We start from the raw sequence: 8438 nt of genomic DNA, 5'->3' as shown, positions 1-8438 counted from the left end.
ATACTGGAGACTATGCCACTGGTATTTCCAATACCAACAGGTCACCCAGGTAAACAAGTTTCAGCAGAGTTTCAAAACCAATAACAAACTAGGAAGAAGGGGAAAAAATGGCACCACCAAGAGGAAAGTTAAAGGAAATAGAGGAAAGAACTAGGAGGCAAAGGGCATTGATAGAGGTCTAAATACAGGCATGTACATATGCAAATATATTTATATATGATGATGGGGAAATAGATCTATGTGCATAAATTTTTGGGTTAGTATTGCGGTATCAGGAGGACATTGGGCCTGTACTCAAGTATTCCCTCAACACGAGAACACTTTGTTCTCATAACCTGCTATTCCATGACACTTATCTTCCCGTCACAATCACTGAAGACAAAGTGGGTACGTAAGCAACTGTGGTGAAGAAAGTTGATGGTGCCAGGATATAAAAAGATATAACATCTGGGGTATTAAAGGCTTGAAGGTAAACAAGTGGCCATTAGGCTGAGAAGCAAAAAAGCCCAGATGGAAGAAGTACATCAGCCTGTGTGATCATGAGGTGTTGAAGGGACCAGGTATCAGGCATCAAAGACCCAGAACAAAAAAATTCATCATTATTAATAAAGGGGAGTGCAGATTGGAGACCCAAAGCCCATCTGTAGGCAATAGGACATCTCCTTACAGAAGGGTCACTGGGAGCAGACACGCCAGTCAGGGTGCAGGATAGCAATGATGAAACATACAACTTTCCTCTAGTGATTTAATGCTTCCTTCTCCCCACTATCATGACCCCAATTCTATCTTACAAATCCAGGTAGACCAGAGTATGTACACAAGGACAGATAAGAGCTGGAATCCAGGACAGATAAACCCCTTGGGACCAATATTGAGAGTAGCCAAACCAGGAGGGGAAGGGGAAGGTGGGGGGAGAAAAAGGGAACTGATTACAATGATCTAAATATAACCCCTTCCCCGGGGGATGTATAACAGAAAAGTGGGTGAAGGGACATATCAGCCAGTGTAAGACATGAAAAAATAATAATAATTTATAAATTATCAAATAATTCATGAGGGTATGAAGGTGGGGAGGGAGGCGAGAACTGAGAAGCTGATAGCAAGGGCTCAAGTAGAAAGAAAATGTTTTGAAAATGATGATGGCAACAAATGTACAAATGTGCTTGACACAATAAATGGATGGATGGTTTGTGATAAGAGCTGCATTAGCACCCAATAAAATGATTTTAAAAACAGAGAAAAAGAAAAAAAAGTTCCGTTTTGATCAATGAGCCCGTGGAAACCTTATGAATGTCTGAGGAACACTATGTAACACTACGCCAGAAGATGAGCTCCTTTGGATGGAGAGCACTTGGCTGACAAAGAGCTGCCTCCTCAAAGCAGAATTGACCAAAGTGAAGTGGATGGAGAAAAGATTTGGGCGTGTTTATTTACTGATAGGGCACTACTCAAAATGAGAAACACCATCTGCAACATCCATTAATTATTGGACCATTGGTCTCAGAATATTGGAGGTTGTTGTAGTTATTGTGTTAGTCTGAGTACTTTAGAGAAATAAATTCACAGAAACTCATGTATAAGAGAGAATTTTATACAAAACTTAAAAAGGTTAAGTGAGCATCAAGAAAACATCCCATCCAGTGCTGCCCAAGCCCACAAGTTCAATATTAACCTACTAACCCATTTGTCCAACACCAATCCACAAAGTCCTCCCCAATCTCACAAAACAGATGCAATGATGCCGACTGCAGGAGGAAAGCTGAATCAGTGAGTGTATAAATATATCAGCACTGGCAGCGGTCTCCATATAGCTGCTCCAGCACCCAGGGTTGCATTAGGGTAGGTCCATGTGGCTTCTCCTCAGGGATGTCTTGCAGGAAGTGAGCCTTGCCAGCTGAAGCAGGCAACTGGCTAAGGCAGCTGCACCCTGGTCCAACCTCCAGAAAGCAAGAGACCCAAGAGCTCGAAAGGCAAGGGTCACTGAGCCATTTATCCCTCTCCGCTCTTCAATTAACCCCACATGCGTTTATTGGCCAGACTGGCATAATAAACTAACTACCTATGTTATATAATTGGTTCTCAATTTGAGAGGATTATGAGTGAAGGGGTGGATTTAGTCTCTCGACCAGGTCATAGTTTGATGACCTAATATGGAGGCACTAGGGAGATAAATAGCTCACTGGATGCAGGACACAGACTCAGTCTCTGTTGACAAGCCACATGGAGACTGGATGATGGCAGCCAGAGCCATGTGAGTGTTAAGATGCTTATAGCACCATTGGATCCACAAGGCCTTCCAGTCACTGGCCTGTAATCTTCCTGCATTTGGTGTCATTGCATGTGTTGTGTGAGTCTGAAGAGGAATTTATAGATTAGCACCGGACGTATGGGTTCATATCAGATTTATGGACTTGATCTGGACTGGGCTGGGATGTTTTCTCAATATTCAACTGCTCTTATATATAAATCTCTTTCTTATACACATATGAGTGTCTATGAAATTGTTTCTCTAGTCTACCTGAACCAAGAGAGTTGTTAAAACTGGAAAGGAATACACAGTCTTAGGCATGAACGAACTGAAATCTACTGGTATTAACAACTTTGAATCTAACAATTATATGGTTTACTATGTCCCAAATGGTAAATTTAAGAGGAATGGAGTTTACTACATCATCAAAAAGAACATTTCAAGATGTCTTGCAAAACAATGTTGTATGTGATAGGATAATACTTATCCTCTTACAAGGAAGTATAGTTATACAACGACTATTCAAATGTATGCACCAATTACTAAAGTCGATGATGAAGAAATTTAGAAATTCCATCATCTCCTTCAGTCTAAAATTGATCAAGCATGCAATCACAAGTATTGATAAACTGGTCATTGGAATGCAAATGTTTGAAAACAAAAGGAATGTATGGCTATGATGATACAAAGCGGGAGACCCTATGATAAAATTTTGCAAGATCAAGGATTTCTTCTACAGTGGCAAAGTGGGTTACAGCTTGGGTTCCTAACAGAAAGACACTTGACTAGCAAAACTGTTTGAAACTCCCAGACACTAGTTGGAGAAAGAGGAATCTCTGTACTCCAGTAAAGATTTACATACTCAAAGGCCTATATGGGGGCAATTCTCCACTGTCCTATAGGGTTGTTGGGGGGGGGGTCAGAATTGCCTTGATGGCACTGAGAATGAGTGGTGGACTTCCATGAGGCAAACACTTTTAAATCACAGCATGATCAGTTAGTATGAACGTTAGCACTCTAAGCAACCCCCACGCTATTATATCTGATGTTTATGTAAGTCAGGATTTTGAGCAGGATTTGGATGGATGTTTCACTCATTGCCCAGAGCATTCACCACAATAGTATGTTGCTGGGTGGAACGGACTGAGATAAAAGGCACTTTCTTTGTATTATCTTTGCTTCCTTGTGTAGCTAATGGAATGTTTGGCTTGGCTATGCCACTCTCCTTCTCGGTGAAGTCTCAGCATCTCTTCCATGTCTCTCTCTTTAGTCTCAGGACATTCCATGTAGGCTCTCTGGCAGGATCATTCTACTTTTGCATAGCAGCTTGGAGTTCTAAGAGACCAACGTGGAGCTGCTGGTCCAGTGAAAGTCTAAACCTAGAACTGGCATGCTGTCATTTCTCATCTCCTTTATGTGCTAAAACAGGAAAGGGAGTAAAATCTAACCCTGGATGGGAAGAATGTCAATGCTTTTGCAGTCACCCTTAAAGTGCCACAGTATATGATCCTCAGCGATGTTACATTTAAGAATCTTTATTAATTACATTCCTTCTCTCTGATTTAGGATGTCTAAGCCCTTTTAATGATTATGGAATAGGAATTTATATCAGTCTTAAAACACTCTAAGTGTGTCATGTTGCAATATTCCCAAAGCTGCCCTCTGTGTTTTGAGTTTATAAGCTATCAGAAGGACTTTAATTTTATTTAAACTTTTACAAAGGGAGATAGAAATATCCTGGTGATCACTTCAAAAACCTATTCTTATCTTTTATTACTTTCAAAATTCAAGATTTTTCATTTTTTACAAAAGTCTTCAAAAAATCACTAACAAAGAAGATGTATTTGGAGTGAATAATAAGAACAACAATTTAGAAAGAGGTTGTTATATCTTTTACTCATTGTTATTGTAATGAGTGTCATTTTAAGCTATGAAAGACATATTTTAGAATAAACTATTTGACAATGACTCTTTTTCATTTTGTATTTAATTTTAATATTTTAACTGTGCAAATATCAGAAACTGAACATAGATGATACACCTTTTATGAGAAAGCAAAATTAACCTTATGTTCATGTTTGCTAAGTTTATCTCAATATATTTAGTAAGGAGGAGACTTTTTGTTGTTGTTTACTTTAGAATTATAAAATTCAACAATAACAACAAAACACCCATAAAAAACCTGAAAAAAATGTGCTTTAGGTTCACAAGGTTAGATTCATTTTTGTCCTTAGTTGAAGTTAAAGTCTTACTTACAAAAAGACACATGTTTCAGCTTTATGTTTTTGTTGTCCGGAGATTAATTTCTTTTATTCCTTGAAGGCGTAACGCTCACAGGCTGCTTTATTTTACTCACTATAATGTCTTGCAATAAGGGCAAAGGAATATTGAAAATAATAGAGGGAATATTTATCATAGTAGCAGATACATTGTTTTCTTTTTTCCAGGGGAGAGCGCGAACACAGTCCCCCACTCCCACAAATTATGCAGTCGAATTTCCCACATTTGGGGAAATCGCAAGGGTCAGCACATCCGGAGTGCAACGGATAAGCCTCGCCCTGGGAAAACCACCTTCCTGATCATGGTATCTCCCCTGCCGGGTAAGTATGATACATCTTATTTTATCAATTACTTGGTAGGTTAACTACATGAGATAAAGTCTCACCATTCTTGCCTCTAAAGAGAATTCTGGTTGAATTTCTCCCAAGACAAATTTGCTAGATCTGGTCAGTCCCATTGTACTTTCAATATTCTTTACCAGCACGATAATTCAGTTGCATCAATTCTTCTATCTTCTTTATTCAATGCCCAAATTTCACATTCATATGAGACAATTGAAAATAACATAACTTGATCAGGTTTACCTTAATTCTCAAGGTTAGATTAAGTACTTTTCAATTATCTGCTAAGCTTAGCAGGATGAAATTTACAGCAAAAGGAATAGAACAAAAAGATACCCTTTTTGAGTAGCTACTTAAAGACTGACCTATTGATAATGATGTATTAATTATTGGCACATAATAAACCATGTTTATGTGTTACCAGGAAGAATAATTAGCTGCATTTGTGTTCAGAACTTAAATTTGGAAAATCAGATTCAAATTAAGAAATAAATGTTTCATATTTTTATGTTTTATAGGCTTTGATATATATTCTTTTCTCATCTCATGAAAAAAATACTGAGTGGAATTGCACATACCTGGAAAGTTCACATACTTTGCCTATTGGAAAACAGCTGAGCGCAGGAATGTTAATCTATTTTATAGAGTGACTTGGAATATAAGTGGATTAAATTAGATCAAATATTGCAAAAATTATTTTTGATGGATTTAGTTTTCAAACAGGACAAAAGTTTTAATTTGTGGGCTATTTATAATATTTTTGCTTATATATTTTATTAAAAAGATGTCAGCCTTTGAATAGAATAAAAAATATTATCTCAGGGAAAATATTGTCTTTCTCTGACACACAAACACATACATAAAGAACTTCAGAAGTAGGTGAAGTCAAAATCATATTTTCTCACATGAAAGGCTATGAAACCACCAGAGCTAGGAATAATATCTAAGGAAGAAGCTAGGTGATTAGCAAGGCTAATCAGGATTTCTAAACATGCTGATAAATGTGAGACTATAATAGGATTACATTCTCCACGGCTCAAGTCATCAGTATTTGCATACGAATCTGGTAGGGTTCAGAAACCGAGAGAGCTTTAATACTTCCAGATTTGTAACCAAACCTACCATGTTTTCTAGCATTTCCATTTGAGAAAGATAAAATAGGAGGCAAAAATCAATCAAATTCCAGGGAGTAGCTTTGAAAACTTGTGATTAAGTGGTACTCAGTATAAAATCAAATCAAAGAAAAAGACAGAGATCATTTCCAGTGAAGAATGGTATACGTTCAAAATTCTAGAAGGGCAGAACACTTTCCTTCCAACAGAATTTCTGTAAAAGAAAACCCTGAGGTAAACAAAAGTCCACTGTACTAGAGTTTAGGTAAATGTCAACACGATGTTTACACATAATTAAATGAGAAAAAAGATATATATAGGAGTGCCTATCTTGTAAAAGCACATTCTAATACAAGATACAATCATATGGAATAGCATGACTTATTCCGTGTTCTGTAGTCATTTTCTCCTTGTTGATCAGGTTGTGAGAGGTAATCTGTCAATTCCTATGGTCTTCAATTCTTATGGTCAATTCCTCATGGGATGTATTAGAATTCTAATCTCTATGCCTGTGGTTATTATGCCATTTTAGAGAAGTCACAAAGGGTAAAGCTGCGGTAAGTCCTGATCTTAGTAGAGCACATGAACCATGCCACGCCCTCCGTTTCCTTGGCGGCTTCGTTAAGGTCCTTTACTAGAAGGATGACTTAAGACACCCTCATTTTTTAAGTCACCTTCATCTTTCTTGGGGGTATAGTCAGCTAACAGACAAAAACTACACTCCATCAAAGCTATCATCAGTACAAGAGTCATCTGGGACAGAGAAAGAAATTCCAGGCCACTGAAGACCCTATCCAAGATCGCTCTCTAGGGATCGAGCCATGGAAACTGTATACCCCGGAGACTGGCACAAAGACTCGGCGAAGCAGAGCTGAGATGAGGGGATGCCACCTTCTCATCCAGTCAGAGGATATCAGCTGTGAGGGAGTGAGAGTCTGCCTGGCTTCCTAGACCCTGGAGCAGGCATCCTCAAACTACGACCCACGGGCCACATACGGCCCACTGAGAACATTTATCTGGCCTGTTGGGTGTTTTTAATGGTTTGTTCTTTTACTTCATAATAAGATATGTGCAGTGTGCATAGGAAGTTGTTCATAGCTTTTGTTTGAACTATAGTCCGGCCCTCCAACAGGTCTGAGGGACAGTGAACTGGCCCCTTGTTGAAAAAGTTTGAGGACTTTTGCAGATTTAAAGAGCAAGGGAACATGTGGTTGAGAAGCTCCGGACCAAAGAAAAACTTGGTATCTGACAGAGGAGAGGTGTTTCTCTAGACCAGTCATGATAGCCTTACTATTTATAGATCCCGACTTGTGGCAAACTATTAACTTCCCTAATAAACCTCCTTATTTCGGACATTATCTGTGAGTCCAGTGTGGCCGTTTCAAGGAAGTATAGAAGCCGGCATTGAAGTGAGTGCTGTGGGGTTAGTTTAGAATAGGCCAGGAAGACAAAGAGCGGACGCATATCTGAACCCTGACTCTTGGCGATGGGGAGGCCAAAGGGGGTAAGAGAGGTTCACATCCATGCTGCTTACTGAAGATGGCAGTCGATTGCAGGAGTTGGCATTTTGACTCATGAACATCTAACTTATAAACTGGATTTCAAAAGTTCACTAACTTGACATCCCCATTGGTTAGCAGCCTCACACTTAACCTACTGTTGACTCTGTTGAAGACTCCTGACTAGGCATGGATAGTAGTCACATATGTTAAACTCAAAAGCTAGAAAACAGAATTTTCTTTCCTTAAAAAAAATTAATTGTAGACACTGTAGTGTAATTCAGAGCCACTCAATCCCTGATGGTAGTAACTAACCACATGTTGGACTTCCTCAGGGCTGCTGTAACAGAGTCAAATAAATAGGTGGCTTTAATAAGCAGGTGCTTATTTTCTCACAATGTAGAAGGCTGGAAGTGTGCATCTGGGATACCTAGTCTAGAGCAGTGGTTCTCAACCTGTGGGTCGAGACCCCTTTGGGGGCGTCAAACGACCCTTTCACAGGAGTCTCCTAAGACTACCGGAAAACACATATTTCTGCAGGTCTTAGGCATGAGACAGTGCTCCTTTATCTGGCTCCAGGTGGGTCTGCCCACATGCAGATATGCCCACATAAGAGTACCGGCATGCAGACTGGTACTCATGCTACACCATGCTTCAAGACAAAATTTCATTTATTTGTCATTAGAAAAAATATTTCATAATATAGAATTACATATTGTTTTTGTGATTCATCACTATGCTTTAATTATGTGCAGTTTGTCACAATGAAAATATATCCTGCATATCAGATATTTACATTTTGATTCATAACAGTAACAAAATGACAGTTATAAAGTCACAATGAAAATAATTTTGTGGTTGGGACACAGCACAACATGAGGAACTGTATTAAAGGGTCGTGGCCTTAGGAAGGTGGAGAACCACCTCTCCAGAGGAAGTTTCTTTGTCCACTCAGGCC

The 8438-nt window shown here is 38.9% G+C and overlaps 1 non-coding gene across 1 annotated transcript; it reads right to left on the bottom strand.

The window, feature by feature from the left end:
• Positions 1-4692: 4692 nt before the first annotated feature.
• Positions 4693-4856, bottom strand: LOC142457521 (U1 spliceosomal RNA). Its single transcript, XR_012786243.1, has one exon. It is a non-coding gene; the product is annotated as a U1 spliceosomal RNA (small nuclear RNA).
• Between the last annotated feature and the right edge of the window lie 3582 nt (positions 4857-8438).

This window comes from Tenrec ecaudatus, chromosome 9, assembly GCF_050624435.1.
Source record: "Tenrec ecaudatus isolate mTenEca1 chromosome 9, mTenEca1.hap1, whole genome shotgun sequence".
Classification (NCBI taxonomy): Eukaryota; Metazoa; Chordata; class Mammalia; order Afrosoricida; family Tenrecidae; genus Tenrec; species Tenrec ecaudatus.
The sequence above is the reverse complement of the archived record's forward strand: the minus strand, read 5'-3'. Positions and strand labels throughout refer to the sequence as shown.